Source organism: Hyla sarda, chromosome 9 (genome assembly GCF_029499605.1).
Source record: "Hyla sarda isolate aHylSar1 chromosome 9, aHylSar1.hap1, whole genome shotgun sequence".
Taxonomy (NCBI): domain Eukaryota; kingdom Metazoa; phylum Chordata; class Amphibia; order Anura; family Hylidae; genus Hyla; species Hyla sarda.
Genome location: NC_079197.1, coordinates 62,723,170 through 62,739,550, shown reverse-complemented (window position 1 = coordinate 62,739,550; position 16,381 = coordinate 62,723,170). Strand labels below are relative to the sequence as shown.

General features: G+C 45.4%; 1 protein-coding gene and 1 long non-coding RNA gene across 7 annotated transcripts in view; one reads left to right on the top strand and one right to left on the bottom strand.

Annotated features, from left to right (window-relative positions):
- LOC130290765 (protein Shroom4-like) overlaps positions 1–16,381 on the top strand; it is a 739,734-nt gene that overhangs the window by 569,773 nt on the left and 153,580 nt on the right. The gene's annotated exons all lie outside the window — the stretch shown is intronic.
- LOC130290766 (uncharacterized) overlaps positions 1–16,381 on the bottom strand; it is a 74,432-nt gene that overhangs the window by 13,844 nt on the left and 44,207 nt on the right. The window contains exon 3 of one of the 2 annotated variants that reach the window (XR_008847689.1): positions 6,230–6,327. The exons of the other annotated variant lie outside the window; for it this stretch is intronic. This is a non-coding gene — a long non-coding RNA (uncharacterized LOC130290766). Of the gene's footprint in view, positions 1–6,229; positions 6,328–16,381 lie in introns of those variants that run through there. 2 annotated transcript variants of the gene reach the window in all.

Sequence of the window (16,381 nt, the reverse complement as noted above, 5' to 3'; positions counted from 1 at the left end):
GCCAGAATCTGGAGGAAGACTGGGGAGAAGGAAATGCCAAAATGCCTGAAGTCCAGTGTCAAGTACCCACAGTCAGTGATGGTCTGGGGTGCCATGTCAGCTGCTGGTGTTGGTCCACTGTGTTTTATCAAGGGCCGGGTCAATGCAGCTAGCTATCAGGAGGTTTTGGAGCACTTCATGCTTCCATCTGCTGAAAAGCTTTATGGAGATGAAAATTTCATTTTTCAGCATGACCTGGCACCTGCTCACAGTTCCAAAACCACTGGTAAATTGTTTACTGACCATGGTATTACTCTGCTCAATTGGCCTGCCAACGCTTCTGACCTGAACCCCATAGAGAATCTGTGGGATATTGTGAAGAGAAAGTTGAGAGACGCAAGACCCAACACTCTAGATGAGCTTAAGGCCGCTGTCGAAGCATCCTGGGCCTCCATAACACCTCAGCAGTGCCACAACTGATTGCCTCCATTGAGGCAGTCATTTCTGCAAAAGGATTCCCGACCAAGTATTGAGTGCATAACTGAACATAATTATTTGAAGGTTGACTTTTTTTGTATTAAAAACACTTTTCTTTTATTGGTCAGATGAAATATGCTAATTTTTTGAGATAGGAATTTTTTTTTCAACAGTATATTTTTATTAAGGTTTTCAAGATATGACATTGAGACAATGCATGAATCATAGAGAGTCAACATAGTCTAAAATAAGAAACAAATATAAGCACATAGGACATCACATCTCAGGTGCAAAAATGTTACATCATAGAGTTTCCCAACAGAGTATCATAGGTGAGGTAATATGAGAAAGCACAGGGGTGAGAATCATCAAGGTCGGACCCCAAACCCATCACGGGAAACAATCTCGAGAAGACTACTAGGGGTAGTACCATTAGGGAAACACTAGATAGGAGATGTGTCCTCGGCAACAAATGTATGACCATCTAAACTAATAATGGGGACTAGGGAGCTAAGGGGAGGGAGGGAGGAGAGGGAAAAAGAGGAAATAGAATCTGTGGGTGGGGTGAGGAAAAAAGGGGGGGAGAGGGGAGAGGGAGAAGGGAAATAGATGGGAGGCGGGGGGGAAAAGAGCACATACCTCGGCAGAGGGCGGGCACAGAGACGGACCCCAGGCGGCAGCTATTGGATATCTAATTTGTGAGCAACACGCCCGGGAAACGCGAAAGGTGAGTCTCCCGTGTTAGGAGTCAATGTGAACAGACGCATATTCCGCAGAGGACAGGAAGGTGGTCCAGGGATTCCAGACTGCATAATGTTTCAATTGGAGTTGGCGGGAGTCAGCAATAAGCTCTTCCATGCGGTGAATGTGTGAAAGCTCCTGGATCCACGCCGTAAGAGACGGCGGGGTAGGGGATTTCCATAGTCTGGGTATGACAGACCTAGCCGCAAGGAGCATAAATCTGAGCAGTCGGGTGTACTGCGAGGGGATAGAAGAGGGAAAGATTGACAGGAGAAGAGGGGCTGGCTCAAGTTCAAGACGTAGAGGTCAGTTTGTGTATGATATCTAGGACTTGGGACCAGAAAGGGTGTAGTGAGGGGCAATGGACCCATACGTGTGACAGTGTACCACCCCTCCCACCACATCTCCAGCACGTGTCCGGCACCCCCGGATAAATGCGGGATAATAAAGATGGGACCCTATACCATCTTGTTAAAAGTTTGTAGTTTGTATCTTGTTGTTTGCTGGATATCGACGCCCTATGGCACAGGAGGACAGCTTTGTTCCAATCCCCATCCGAGAACTCACAGTCAAGTTCTCTCTCCCATCCGTGCCTGAAAGGCAACGGATCGGAACGTAGAGAGTCCAGGAAAAGAGCGTATATATAGCTGATTGGGCGGACAGCCCTGGAGGAAGATATACAGAGTTTCTCAAATGGGGAGAGGGAGCGGTGGGGTTGTAATGTAGCGCGGGCGGTGGTGTAAAAGTGTCTAAGTTGGGCATATTGCAAATGGTGTAGTATTGTGGGCGAGGCGGGTGACAATCTCTACTAGCGGTTTTAAATCGCCCTGATCTAGGAATGCTATGAGAGAAGGGCTGTCAACACGACGGTGAGAGAGAAAGGCTGGGGAGTGGAGAGCAGGCGGGATTGCAGGGTTACCAAATATAGGAGTCAAGGGGCCATCTGGTGTGTGGAGAGGTGATGAGCGCATGTGGGAACGGTATGCCTAGATTATAGATGAAGTGACCGGTGGTATGTTAGTTTGCATGTCCGATGCCAACATTCTACTCTGGAGCCACAGGAGCGATTTGGGGTCAATCGGTGATGTTAGTCTTTCAAGCACTGCCCATTGTTTGGTGGCCTGTTCTGCCCTACAATCTAGGAACCTCGTCAGAACTGCTGACAGAAAATAAAAGAGGCAGTCAGGGAGCCCCAGTCCACCGTCAATCTTCCGTCTAGTGAGTATACGTCGGGACACTCTCGGGGGCTTATGTGACCAGACAAAACCAGATAGGAGCGAAGTGAGTCTCTGGAAGAAGGCCTTCGGTATGGAGGTAGGGATGCATGAAAAGAGGTATAGCAGCCTCGGGAGGATATTCATTTTAACAATATTAATCCTGCCCAAGCAGGAGAAGTCCCTCCGGTCCCATCTGGTCAGGTCTCGGGTAATGGAGAGTATGAACGGAGGGAAGTTGAGTCGAAACGTTTCTTTAAGGCATTTCAGGACCTGGACACCTAGATACTTGAGCGAGGAGATGCGCCATCTGAAAGGGTAGTTGTCTTTCAATTGTTGGACCGTATCCGAAGGGAGTGATATGTTAAGCGCCTCACATTTGGAGAGGTTCAACTTGTAGTTAGAGTGGGAGGTGAAGGTGCGAATAGTGGTCAGTAGGGAGGGGAGGGACAGGAGGGGAGAAGAGAGGAAGAGGAGCAAGTCGTCAGCAAATGCTGAGCATTTGTGATGGTAGGAAGCATGTGCTAGTCCCTTAATATCGGGATTTTGACGGATTGCCACAAGAAGGTGTTCCATACACAGTACAAATAATAGTGGTGAGAGGGGGCAACCTTGCCTCGTACCATTACAAATGGAGAAAGGTTTAGAAAGTTGTCCGTTAACTTTGACTTGTGCTTGCGGGACCGAATAAAGTGCCATGATGCGTGCTAGCATCTGTGGTCCCAGGCCAATTTGAGAGAGGGTAGCTCTAAGGAAAGACCAGTCAACGCGGTCGAAAGCCTTCTCCGCGTCCAGAGACAGTAGGCACAGCGGCGTTTTGGAATGCTTAGCCTGATGGATCACGGAGAAGGTCCTCAAGACGTTGTCTCTGGCCTCCCTTCCTTGGATAAATCCAACCTGATCGATATGGACCAGGTCCGACATATGGGTAGCTAGACGGTTGGCAATCAATTTGGCATACAGTTTAGTATCGGAATTAAGTAAGGATATGGGGCGATAATTTTGACATTGGGAAGGATCTTTACCCTCCTTAGGGATTACTGTTATGTATGCCTTGAGGAATGAATGAGGTGGCGGGTCAGAGACAGAAACAGCATTCAATGCAGATAACAAGGAGGGGAGATTTTTAGGTTTTCATGAGCTGTATGCCAAAATCATCAGTATTAAAACAATAAAAGACCTGAAATATTTGAGTTGGTGTGCAATGAATCTAAAATATATGAAAGTTTAATTTTTATCATTACATTATGGAAAATAATGAACTTTAGCACAATATGCTAATTTTTTCAGAAGGACCTGTATATATATATATATATATATATATATATATATATATATATATACACATATACACACACACATATATATATATATATATATATGTCAGTGCAGGGGACAATTAATAGACAGATCGAAGAGGGTGTCAGAAGTTAAACTCGCTGCAATTTGTTTATTAATGCAGATACTACAGCTCTCAGCATGGAGCAGAGTGTGCTCCATGTTGGGAGTAGTAGTACCTGCAGGTAAGAACAGATCACAGCAGGTATCAATACTGACACCCGATGTGATCATCCTTTATACTGCAGAGATGCAGAGCGTCTTTCTCCTGCGCTCCGCATCTCTGCGCTATACTCTGGCCAGTGATGTGAATAGAACATGCAACGATCTGCAACTCTGCTATATTATGGACGATCGCATTGGGTGTTCCGACTGACACTCGGGGCGATATGTCTATTAGCACAGGTACTACTACTACTACTACTACTACTACTACTACTACTACTACTACTACTACAGGTGTGTTCTGCACTGGGATACCACATAAACACTCACTCAGGTTGGGGCAACCCCAACCTGAAAACTTACCCCTCCTAGTCAGTGGCCCTAGTAAAATTGTGACAATGGAAAGGTTAGAAATGACACACAACTCAGATCTCAAGCTCTTTACAAACATTTTGGCCAACAGATTAAGCAACATTCTTCCCTCCATAATAGATAAAGACCAGGTATCTTCATACTCCACAGACAGGCCAGAGACTACACTAGGCAAACTATAGACCTCATAGAAATTATAAACAAATCTGAATCCTCAGGACTTTTGCTAAGTTTAAACGCAGAGAGATGGCCTTTTATGCTGGCGACGCTTTGGGCCTATGGTGTTTCCAGTCCTTTTCTGTCAGCTATAGCTCACCTCTACTCATTACCGACTGCTCAAATCAGACTCCCCCATGCCATGTCACCTAAAATACACATTCACAATGGAACTAGACAAGGGTGCCCATTATCACCACTCTTATTCGTCATGTGCATTGAACCACTCACTAGCAGCCCGAATCATAAGATGTGCGGATGTTAGGAGAGTGGTGGTTAGAGACAGAGAATTTAAGATATCATTATTTGCAGACTATGTCCTGCTGACTCTTTCTGGTCCACTATTCTCCTTGCCTTCCCTAGACTCTATTTTAGCACTATATGGTCGAATGTCTGGATATAAGGTAAACAATACTAAGACAGAAGCCTTACCTATTAATATTGAAGAAGCTGATCTGAATGTTCTCAAGTCAAACTACCAATATAGATGGCAAGACAACTCTCTTAACTATTTGGGAGTTTGTTTAACTTCCAAGTTTAACACATTATATAAATCTAATTTCCCAGTTTTTCCAGGATATTAAAGGGGTACTCCGGTGGCCAACGTGTTTTTCCTTTTTTGACTTACCCTATTTGTTTTGTTTCATTTCTATTCTTGTTGTTTAGGCAACTCTATTTCCATTCTTTGTTGTCTTTTTATCCCCCACTTTATTTTCCAATCTTTGCTTCTATTTCCTGTTTCTTGCTGTGCTGAAAACTACAAATCCCAGCATGCCACATGCCTTGCTGGTTTGGTGCGGCTGCAGGTTTTTTTTGTTCTGCCCTTTACCCACCCTACTATTTTCCCGGGTCGGCCCCCTTGTACACAGCACACTAATATAATCAGCCCTGGTTGGCATACACACACAAAAGGGACTACAACTCCCAGCATGTGTCATTAAGGAGTTTTCAGTCTGTGGTATAACACCAGCATGCTGCCTCTGTAGTCTTTTGGGGTTGTAGTTCACCACACCTCTATAGGGCATACACCAGTGTTTCCCAACCAGGGTGCCTCCAGGTGTAGCACAACTACTACTACCAGCATGCCAGGACAGTTAAAAGCTGTCCGGGCATGCTGGGAGTTGTAGTTTTGATACAGCTGAAGACACCCTGGTTGGGAAACAATGCCCTTTGTTTGTAATATACTGAAAAGGCTAGGCCAGTGTTTCCCAATCAGTGTGCCTCCAGCTGTTGCAAAACTACAACTCCCAGCATGCCCAAAGACTGTCAGGGAATGCTGGGAGTTGTAGTTTTGCAACAGCTGGAGGCACACTGATTTGGAAACACTGGTTTAACATGATGTGTTTGCTGAATAGGCTAGGACAGTGTTTCTCAACCAGTGTGCCTCCAGCTGTTGCAAAACTACAACTCCCAGCATGCCCAAAGTCTGTCCAGGCATGCTGGGAGTTGTAGTTTTGCAACAGCTGGAGGCACACTGGTTTGTAAACACTAGTATACACACATAACAGGGACTACAACTCCCAGCATGTGTCATTCAGGAGTCCCCCCCCCCCTTCACACATAGAACTCATCCCCAGATTTATTAATCTGCAGTCTATACATCCCCAGCTGGTGCACTTTGTTATCCTCCCCTTCAGATAACACTCTTATCTTCTGTGTCTTCTTTCAGTACAGACCTGCGTCCTCAGAAGACAGAGCAGGGGGAGGGGGAGATGAGGAGCTGTGTACGTCCTCTCTCTCCCCCTGCTCTGTCTTCTTTCCCTCATGCACACCTGCGTCCTCCAGGAGGGGGAGATGAGGGGCGTGGCTTATCTCTCATGCAGTTCTGAAAGAACAGAGAAAAAAAAAGCCATGACATGTTGTCCACAGCCCAATCCTAACATGTGGACAATAGTAAGAGATCCAACACAGAACTAAAGAACTTCCTGGCCCACAAACAAGTAAGAAAAAAAGACACATACTACACAAACATATAATACATGTCAATTGCAAAAAAAATACATGAACATTAAAAGAAGATGCAATATAGCCATATAGTTCCCCTTTAAGGTTTTGTTATCGAAGTGGTCACCACTTCCTTTGTCCCTTTCTGGTAGCCACTTAAGGACCAAGGGTGTACCTGTACGTCCTGGGTCCTCTCCCTTTCTATATTGCGGTGCCGCGCGCTATTAAAGGAGATGTCCGGTGCTCACTTTTCTTATTTTATCCGTTCCGGCCTGAAAAATAAAAGAAAACAAATTTTCTCTTACCTGCCTAGGCTCCCCCGGGGCTTCAGTACAGGTGTTCGGTCCCCGGGCTGTATTCTTCTTACTTTCCGTTAGCCCAGCACGTCACAAGGAGCTTCAACCTATCACCGGCCGCAGCGATGTCCCGCCTCGGCCAGTGATAGGCTGAAGCTCCGTGTGATGTGCCGGGCTAACAGGAAGTAAGACGAGTACAGCCCGGGGACCGAACGCCTATACCGGAGCACCGGGGGAGCGTAGGCAGGCAAGAGAAAGCTTATTTTCTTTTCTTTTTTTTGCAGCCCGGAACGGATACAATAAGAAAAGTGAGCACCGGACATGTCCTTTAACCCCTTGGACACGGCGTTCAAAGTTGATTGCCGCTTCTAAAGTGAAATTAAACTACCCCCTGCTAGCTCAGTTGGCTGTTCAGGACCGCTGCAGCGAACTCATGGTGTCCTGAACAGCTGAAGGACATGAGGAGGGTCCTGCATATCCGATTGCCAAATGACTGCTCCATACCTGAGATCCAGGCATGAGCAGTCAACCGGCAGAATCATTGATCAATGTTATCCTATGGGATACTTATGATCAATGTAAAAGATCAGTGTGTACAGTGTTATAGCCCCCTATGGTGAAAAAAAAAAAGTTAATAAAAGATCATTTAACGCTTCCCTAATAAAAGATTGAATCACCCCCTTTTCCCAATAAAAAAACTGTGTAAATAAAAATAAACATATGTGGTATAGACACATGCGTAAATTGTCCGAACTATAAAAATATATTGATAATTAAAACACACGGTCAATGGTGTACACGCAAAAAAATGTCAAAGTCCAAAATACCGTATTTTGGGTCATTTTTTATACAATAAAAAAAAAATGAATAAAACCCTTGTTCATCTCCTCTGTTAATGGACAAAATCTGGACTGTAAGGTTCACTTCCGTACTGAATCTCTCGTCATGCAAGTGGGAGTATCGCATAAAGAAAAGATTGAATTCAATGTTCTACCACACTGTACTTCTGAGATTCTTCTTGGTCTTCCTTGGCTGCAACGCCATTCTTCACAACTGGATTGGAGAACTGGAGAAATAATTAGCTGGGGACAATCCTGTCAAAATTTTTGCCTTCAACCTGTTCTGCGTAAAGTTGCTTCTTGTCTTCTTCCTTTACCTGGCCTGCCGCCACCTTACCAAGATTTCTCGGATGTCTTCTGCAAGAAACAGGCTGAATCTCTGCCTCCACATCATCCTTATCACTGCCCTATTGATCTTCTGCCTGGTACCACTCCTCCTCATGGGAGGATATACCCTCTTTCAGTTCCTGAGACCAAAGTCATGGCTGAGTATATCCAGGAGAATCTCCAAAAGGGTTTTATCCATAAGTACTCTTCTCCTGCTGGAGCAGGTTTCTTTTTTGTAGGGAAGAAGGATGACTCCGCTCCGTCCATGAATTGACTACAGGGGACTTAAAATCAAGGTCAAGAACTGTTACCCTCTACCTCTTCTCTCAGAACTTTTTGACTGCCTACATGGTGCCAAGGTCTTCTCCAAGTTAGACTTATGCGGTTCGTAGAACCTCATTCATATCCGCAAGGGAGATGAATGGAAAACGGCCTTCAATACTCGTGACGGACATTTTGAGTATCTTGTAATACCTTTTGGTCTCTGCAATGTTCCAGCCGTTTTCCAGGAGTTCGTCAACGATATCTTCCGTGATCTTCTCTACACCTGTGTTGTCGTATACCTTGATGGCATCCTGATCTTCTCTTCCAACTTAGAGGAGGATCGTACTCATGTTTGTCTGGTTCTTCAGTGACTACGGAAGAATCATCTCTACACCAAACTGGAGAAATGCCTGTTCGAGAAATCTAGTCTTCAGTTTCTTTGCTACATTGTCTCTCATCAGGGCCTGCAGATGGATCCAGATAAGTTGTCTGCAGTATTGGATTGGCCTCATCCCTCGGGCCTACGTGCAATTCAACGCTTTCTGGGATTCGCTAACCATTATTGCTAGTTTATCCCACATTTTTCATCCTTGCTCCTATTGTGGCACTCACTAAAAAGGCATCCAATCCTAAATCTTGGCCTCGAGAGGCTGAAGAAGCCTTCTCCCGTTTAACCCCTTAAGGACTCAGGGTTTTTCCGTTTTTGCACTTTCGTTTTTTCCTCCTTACCTTTTAAAAATCATAACCCTTTCAATTTTCCACCTAAAAATCCATATTATGGCTTATTTTTTGCGTCGCCAATTCTACTTTGCAGTGACATTAGTCATTTTACCCAAAAATGCACGGCGAAACGGAAAAAAAAATCATTGTGCAACAAAATCGAAAAAAAAACGCCATTTTGTAACTTTTGGGGGCTTTCGTTTCTACGCAGTGCATATTTCGGTAAAAATTACACCTTATCATTATTCTGTAGGTCCATACGGTTAAAATGATACCCTACTTATATAGGTTTGATTTTGTCGGACTTCTGGAAAAAATCATAACTACATGCAGGAAAATTTATACGTTTAAAAATGTCATCTTCTGACCCCTATAACTTTTTTATTTTTCCACATATGGGGTGGTATGAGGACTCATTTTTTGCGCCGTGATCTGAAGTTTTTATAGGTATGATTTTTGTTTTGATCGGACTTTTTGATCACTTTTTATTCATTTTTTAATGATATAAAAAGTGACCAAAATACGCTTTTTTGGACTTTGGAATTTTTTTGGGCGTACGCCATTGACCGTACGGCTTAATTAATGATATATTTTTATAGTTCGGACATTTACGCACGCGGCGATACCACATATGTTTATTTTTTATTTTTTTTACACTGTTTTATTTTTTTTATGGGAAAAGGGGGGTGATTCAAACTTTTATTAGGGAAGGGGTTAAATGACCTTTATTAACACTTTTTTTTTACATTTTTTTTGCAGTGTTATAGGTCCCATAGGGACCTATAACACTGCACACACTGATCTCTAATGCTGATCACTGGCGTGCATTAACACGCCTGTGATCAGCATTATCGGCGCTTGACTGCTCCTGCCTGGATCTCAGGCACGGAGCAGTCATTCGTCGATCGGACACCGGGGAGGCAGGTAAGAGCCCTCCCGGTGTCCGATCAGCTGTTCGGGACGCCGCGATTTCACCGCGGCGGTCCCGAACAGCCCGACTGAGCAGCCGGGTCACTTTCACTTTCACTTTAGAAGCGGCGGTCAGCTTTGACCGCCGCTTCTAAAGGGTTAATACCGCACATCGCCGCGATCGGCGATGTGTGGTATTAGCCGCGGGTCCCGGCCGTTGATTAGCGCCGGGACCGACGCGATATGATGCGGGATCGCGGCGCGATCCCGCTTCATATCGCGGGAGCCGGCGCAGGACGTAAATATACGTCCTGCGTCGTTAAGGGGTTAAAGTCTGCGTTTGCTTCTGCTCTCGTGCTTACAACACCTGATCCAGAGAGTCCCTTTGCTATGGAGGTTGATGCCTCATCTATTGGAGCGGGTGCCGTTCTCAATCAGAAAAACACCAAGGGCAAGAGTGTAACTTGTGGGTTCTTCTCCAAGACTTTCTCTCCTGCTAAGAGAAATTACTGCATTGGAGATTGTGAACTCCTTGCTATCAAGCTAGCTTTGGAGGAATGGCAACATTTATTGGAAGGTTCTTCTCATCCGGTCAGCATCTACTCCGATCATAAGAATCTTCTATACCTTCAGTCTGCTCAGCGTTTGAACCCCTGCCAGGCAAGATGGTCACCGTTCTTTTCCAGGTTCAACTTCCTCATTCACTTCCGTCCAGCAGACAAGAACATCAGATCTGATGCTCTCTCCAGGTCCTCTGACGTCATTGGTTTGGACTCCACGCCTAGGCATATTATTCCTCCTGACCGTTTGATTCCTGCCGCTCCTGCAGAGATTCAGCAAGTTCCTCCGGGAAAATAGTTTGTGCCCACCAGATTGAGACGCAAGGTACTGAAATGGGGTCATTCTTCCTTGACAGCAGGACATCCTGGAATACGCAAGACCCTACTTCTTATTTCTCGGCACTACTGGTGGCAGCATCTTGAACGTGATGTTTCAGATTTTGTTCGGTCCTGTGTAACTTATGCCCGTGATAAAACTCCTCGGCAAAGACCTGCAGGACTCTTACAGCCTTTACCCTTTCCAGAGACTCCCATATCCAGAGGTCCCATATGGCCATGGATTTCATCACCGATTTGCCACCTTTTCATAATAACACTGTCATCTGGGTCGTGGTAGATCGGTTTTCCAAGATGGCTCATTTCATTCCTCTTCCAGGTCTTCCTTCTGCTCCGCAGCTGGCGAAGTACTTCTTCTTGCAAGTCTTTCGTTTACATGGTCTTCCACAGAATATAGTTTCGGATCGAGGGGTGCAGTTTTTCTCTAAGTTCTGGCGAGCCTTTTGTAACCGTCTGGACATCAATCTGGACTTTTCCTCTTATCTTTGGCATTTTGTTTCAGCTCGCCAAGATGATTGGGTCGACCTTCTCCCCTGGGCTGAATTCTCATATAATCTTAAGGATTCTGAGTCCACGAGGTCATCTCCCTTTTTTGTTGTCTACGGACTCCATCTTAGTTCTCCTCTTCCTCTCCCAGTCTCCTCCGGTGTGCCTGCTGTTGATGAGCTGGTCCGTGACTTCACCATCTGGCAACAGACCCGACAGTTGTTGTCCCAAGCTTCTTCATGCATGAAGGCGCAAGCGGATAAAAGTAGAAGGCCTCCTCTGTCCTTCTCTCCTGGTGACATGGTGTGGCTTTCATCCAAATACATCCGCTTCAAGATCCCATTTTACAAGCTCGATCCCTGCTACCTTGTTCCCTTCCAGATTCTACAAAAGATTAATCCTGTCTCCTACAAACTCCGTCTACATGCTACATATTCCCAATTCCTTCCACATCTCTCTCCTCAAGCCTCTTGTTGTTAACTGGTTCTCTCAGAAGAATCCTGTCCCAACACCTGTCTCCGGCTCATCTGACGTCTACAAAGTTAAACAGATTCTTGCTGCAAAAACTGTGAGAGGTAAACAAATTTTTTTGGTCGACTGGGAGGGTTACGGTCCTGAGGAGAGATCTCGGGAACCTGAGGAGAATATCAAGGACTGTGACCTTCTCAGGAGTTTTCTGTCTTGTAAAAGGAGGGGGAGACCAAGGGGGGGTACTGTTACACTATGCGCTCCGGCCTCACACGCTGGCCGTGAGCGCATGGTCCCCTTACCTTCTGTCACTCTCCGGGTGTTTCTCCTGCCTCTGCCTTAACCTCTCTGCTCCGGCACGTGTGTCTCCGTCCCTTAGGGCGTGCGCCCACTGGAGCTTTAAGATTTAAAGGGCCAGTACGCTCATTAGTGTAACCACCTGTGGCTTGTTTAGAAATTCCTCCACCCTCCTCAGTTCTCTGCTTGATCTTTGTTGCCTTGTGCCCCAGAGAAAGCGTTCCTTTGTATTGCCTTGCGGTGTACCAGATTTCCTGCTCTTGTGACTTGACCTTGCTCCTCTGTCGCCTGCCTACTGAACTCCTGCTATGTCCCCACTACGCTACTGTGCTGCATGCCCTGACCTACTGCTATCCAGACTATGAGTTGCCTCATCCCTCCTGTGCCTCGAGTTTCCTCAGCCGCCTGTGTGGTCGAGCTGTGCCAGGGGTAGCGGCCTGGGTGTCGCCTGCAGCTGCAAGCCCATCCTGCTTTGCCGTGGGCTCTGGTGAAGACCAGCGGCACCTAAGACTCCGCTCCCTGGCATGGTCTGAGTCACCGGCCACACAGGTCCAGCGGATCCACATACACCGGAGTTCCTGTCTTCAGAAACGTGAGTGTTACATGAATTTTTAGGTGCAAAATTTGATGATTTTTTAAATGTAAGGAGGAAAAAAAAGTACAAAAACGGAAAAACCCCTGGTCCTTATTAAAGTGGTAGAATCATGACTAGAGATGAGCAAACTTTTGAAAAATTCAATACGGCCGATTTCTGAAAAAATTTGGATCGGACCGAATTTATTTGCGGTGAATCTGTATTAAAAACTGCTATTTTTAGCCTACAGAGAGCCTCAATAGAGGTGTAGAGCACTTTTCCTTGTCCTAACACGCATAGGGAGTGTGCTGTGTTAGTAAAATAATATTGTTATTCAGTATGACATGCAGATTACAGACATTGCTATTAGAATTACTGCTGCAGAGCATCAATGTGGCAGCAGGGAGACCATATGGTGTCAAAATTAAAGAGAATAAAGAGATTTTTTATGTAATTTGAATTTAACTTGAATTTATTGAAATGTTTGGAGTACCCACTCTGGAGAGCATCAAGCTGGCGGTCCTTCGCAAGGCGAGATACCACTTGTTCCAGGCCCTGCCTCTCAGCGCCCCCCTGACTATGAAAGTGTAAATGTTTCATTTAATCAGTTATGGTTCATTGTTATCGCTCCAAGCTGTTTCATTGGATTCTTGTGAAAATTCCACGGGTAATATGATGTAGACTACCATAGGGCCTCAGTCTTAAAAAGATTACATCTATTTTTTTTTTATTAGAATTTTATAATTATATTAGATTCCCAAGTTTAATGTCCCGGTGTTTACTTTGAACTAATACTGTATGACCACAAAAGCCAATCTAACAAGGAGTCACATGGCGGCACAATGACAGAGCCTAGAGGTGGCAGCAGCATGAGGAGACCATAATCTGGCAGAATGACACAGCCTGGAATTGGTGGCAGCACAAGGAGACCATATAGTGGCCGAACGACCCAGTCTGGAGGTGGCAACGACTTTGACAAGACCATAGGCCCTCACAATAGAGAAGATTCAAGATATTTTTGAATTTTTTAATTGAAGATTTTAGATATATTAACCCCTTAAGGACTCAGGGTTTTTCCGTTTTTGCACTTTCGTTTTTTCCTCCTTACCTTTTAAAAATCATAACCCTTTCAATTTTCCACCTAAAAATCCATATTATGGCTTATTTTTTGCGTCGCCAATTCTACTTTGTAGTGACATTAGTCATTTTACCCAAAAATGCACGGCGAAACGGAAAAAAAAATCATTGTGCGACAAAATCGAAAAAAACCCGCCATTTTGTAAATTTTGGGGGCTTCCGTTTCTACGCAGTGCATATTTCGGTAAAAATTACACCTTATCATTATTCTGTAGGTCCATACGGTTAAAATGATACCCTACTTATATAGGTTTGATTTTGTCGCACTTCTGGAAAAAATCATAACTACATGCAGGAAAATTTTTACGTTTACAAATGTCATCTTCTGACCCCTATAACTTTTTTATTTTTCCACGTACTGGGCGGTATGAGGACTCACCGCGGCGGTCCCGAACAGCCCGACTGAGCAGCCGGGATACTTTCAGTTTCACTTTAGAAGCGGCGGTCAAAGCTGACCGCTGCTTCTAAAGGGTTAATACCGCACATCGCCGCGATCGGCGATGTGTGGTATTAGCCGCGGGTCCCGGCCGTTGATTAGCGCCGGGACCCACGCGATATGATGCGGGATCGCGGCGCGATCCCGCTTCATATCGCGGGAGCCGGCGCAGGACGTAAATATACGTCCTGCGTCGTTAAGGGGTTAAAATTTTTAAAGTTTAATTTAAGATGCCAACATCATAAGGAGACCATATATTGGCTAAATGACACAGCATGGAGCTGGATGCAGCATCAGTAGACCAAAGGGCTTCACAATCCCTAAGATTAAAATTTGAATTTTAAAATTGAAAATCTCTGATAGCTAGTGCTACCATAAAATATTTTTAGGTAATGTCCCAGGCCCAGCAGCATCAGTAAACCATATAGTTGCTGAATGGCACAACCTGGAGCTGGCGGCAGCATGAGTAGACAATGTAATTTTTATTTAATTTGAATTTATTTATATTTTTTGAGTACCCACTCTGGTGAGCATCGAGCTGGCGGTTCACCACGAGGCGAGCTACAACTTGTTCCAGCCCCTGCCTCTCACCGCCCCTGGCCCCCCTCCCACCGTCTTACTCTTTTGTGGAACTGCAAATGTTTCATTTAATCAGTAATAATTCATTGTGATCACTCCAACCTGTTTAATTGGATTCTTGTGGTAATTCCACAGCTACTATATGACGTCTACGACCAAAGAGCCTCAGTCTTGAAAAGATAACATCAATGTTTTGAAATTTAAGAATTTGAAATTGAAATTTAAGATTTTGAAACTGAAATTTAAGATTTTGAAATAGTTAAGATTACACTTCCAAGTTTTAATGTCCTGGGACCCGGCGTGTGGTTAAAAATGACCAAATATAACAAGGAGTCACATGTCACATGGCGGAACAATGACAGAGCCTGGAGGTTGCATTAGTATGAGGAGACCATATAGTGACTGAATGACCGCCTGGAGTGTGTGGCAGCATAAGGAGACCATAAAGTGTCTGAATGGCACAGCCTGGAGTTTGTGGCAGCATGAGGAGATCATATAGTGTCTGAATGGCACAGCCTGGAGTTGGCTGAGGCATGAGAGACCATATAGTGGCTGAATGGCACAGCATGGAGGTGGCTAAAGCATGAGGAGACCATATAGTGTCTGTATGGCACCGCCTGGAATTGGCTGAAGCATGGAGTTTGTGGCAGCATGAGGAGACCATATAGTGTCTGAATGGAACAGCCTGGAGTTGGCTGAAGCATGAGGAGACCATATATTGGCTGAATGGCACAGCCTGGAGTTGGCTGAAGCATGAGGAGACCATATAGTGGGTGAATGGCTCAGCCCAGAGTTGTATGAGGCATAAGGAGTCCATATAGTGGCTAAATAGCACAGCCTGTAGGCTGCTGAAGCATGAGGAGACCATATAGTGTCTGAATGGCACAGCCTGGAGTTGGCTGAAGCGTGAGGAGACCATATAGTGTCTTAATGGCACAGCCTGGAGGTGGCTGAAGCATGAGGAGACCATATAGTGTCTTAATGGCAAAGCCTGGAGGTGGCTGAAGCATGACTACACCATATAGTGGCTGAATGGCACAGCCTGGAGTTGGCGGAAGCATGAGGATACCATATAGTGGCTGAATTGCACAGCCTGGAGGTGGCTGAAGAATGAGGAGACCATATAGTGTCTGAATGGCACAGCCTGAAGTTGGCTGAAGCATGAGGATACCATAAAGTGGCTGAATGGCACAACCTGGAGGTAGTGAACGATGAAGAGACCATATAGTGGCTGAATGGCACAGTCTGGAGGTGGCAGCAGCAGCATCAGGAGTCCTGAAAGTGACCCGGTGATAGAGTGGTACCAGTACCCGGTGATGAAGATGGGTGAAAAAAGGTCTAATGCGGAGTAATGTTTGTAAATGGGGAGCAGCACCTTAAATCTGTTTGGCACTATCCATATTTGTGAAGTGTTGGTGTGGCACCATGATCAATCTACTCTGATGCATCAGGCATTGGTGGGTCGAAATCCTGACTGATCCATGCCTAATTCATCTTCACAAAGGTCAGTCTCTCCATTTCTCATTGCGGTGACTATGGCCCCGGCCGCACTAAACACCTGCTCTGATGGCACACTACTGGCCGGGCAGGACAGCTTTTCCAGGGCAAACTGCAAGTTGCCACCACAAATCAAGTTTGGCTGCCCAGAAGTCCAGCGGATCTTCAAGGTGTGTTTGCATGGGCATGTCAAGTTATTCCACCACCTGC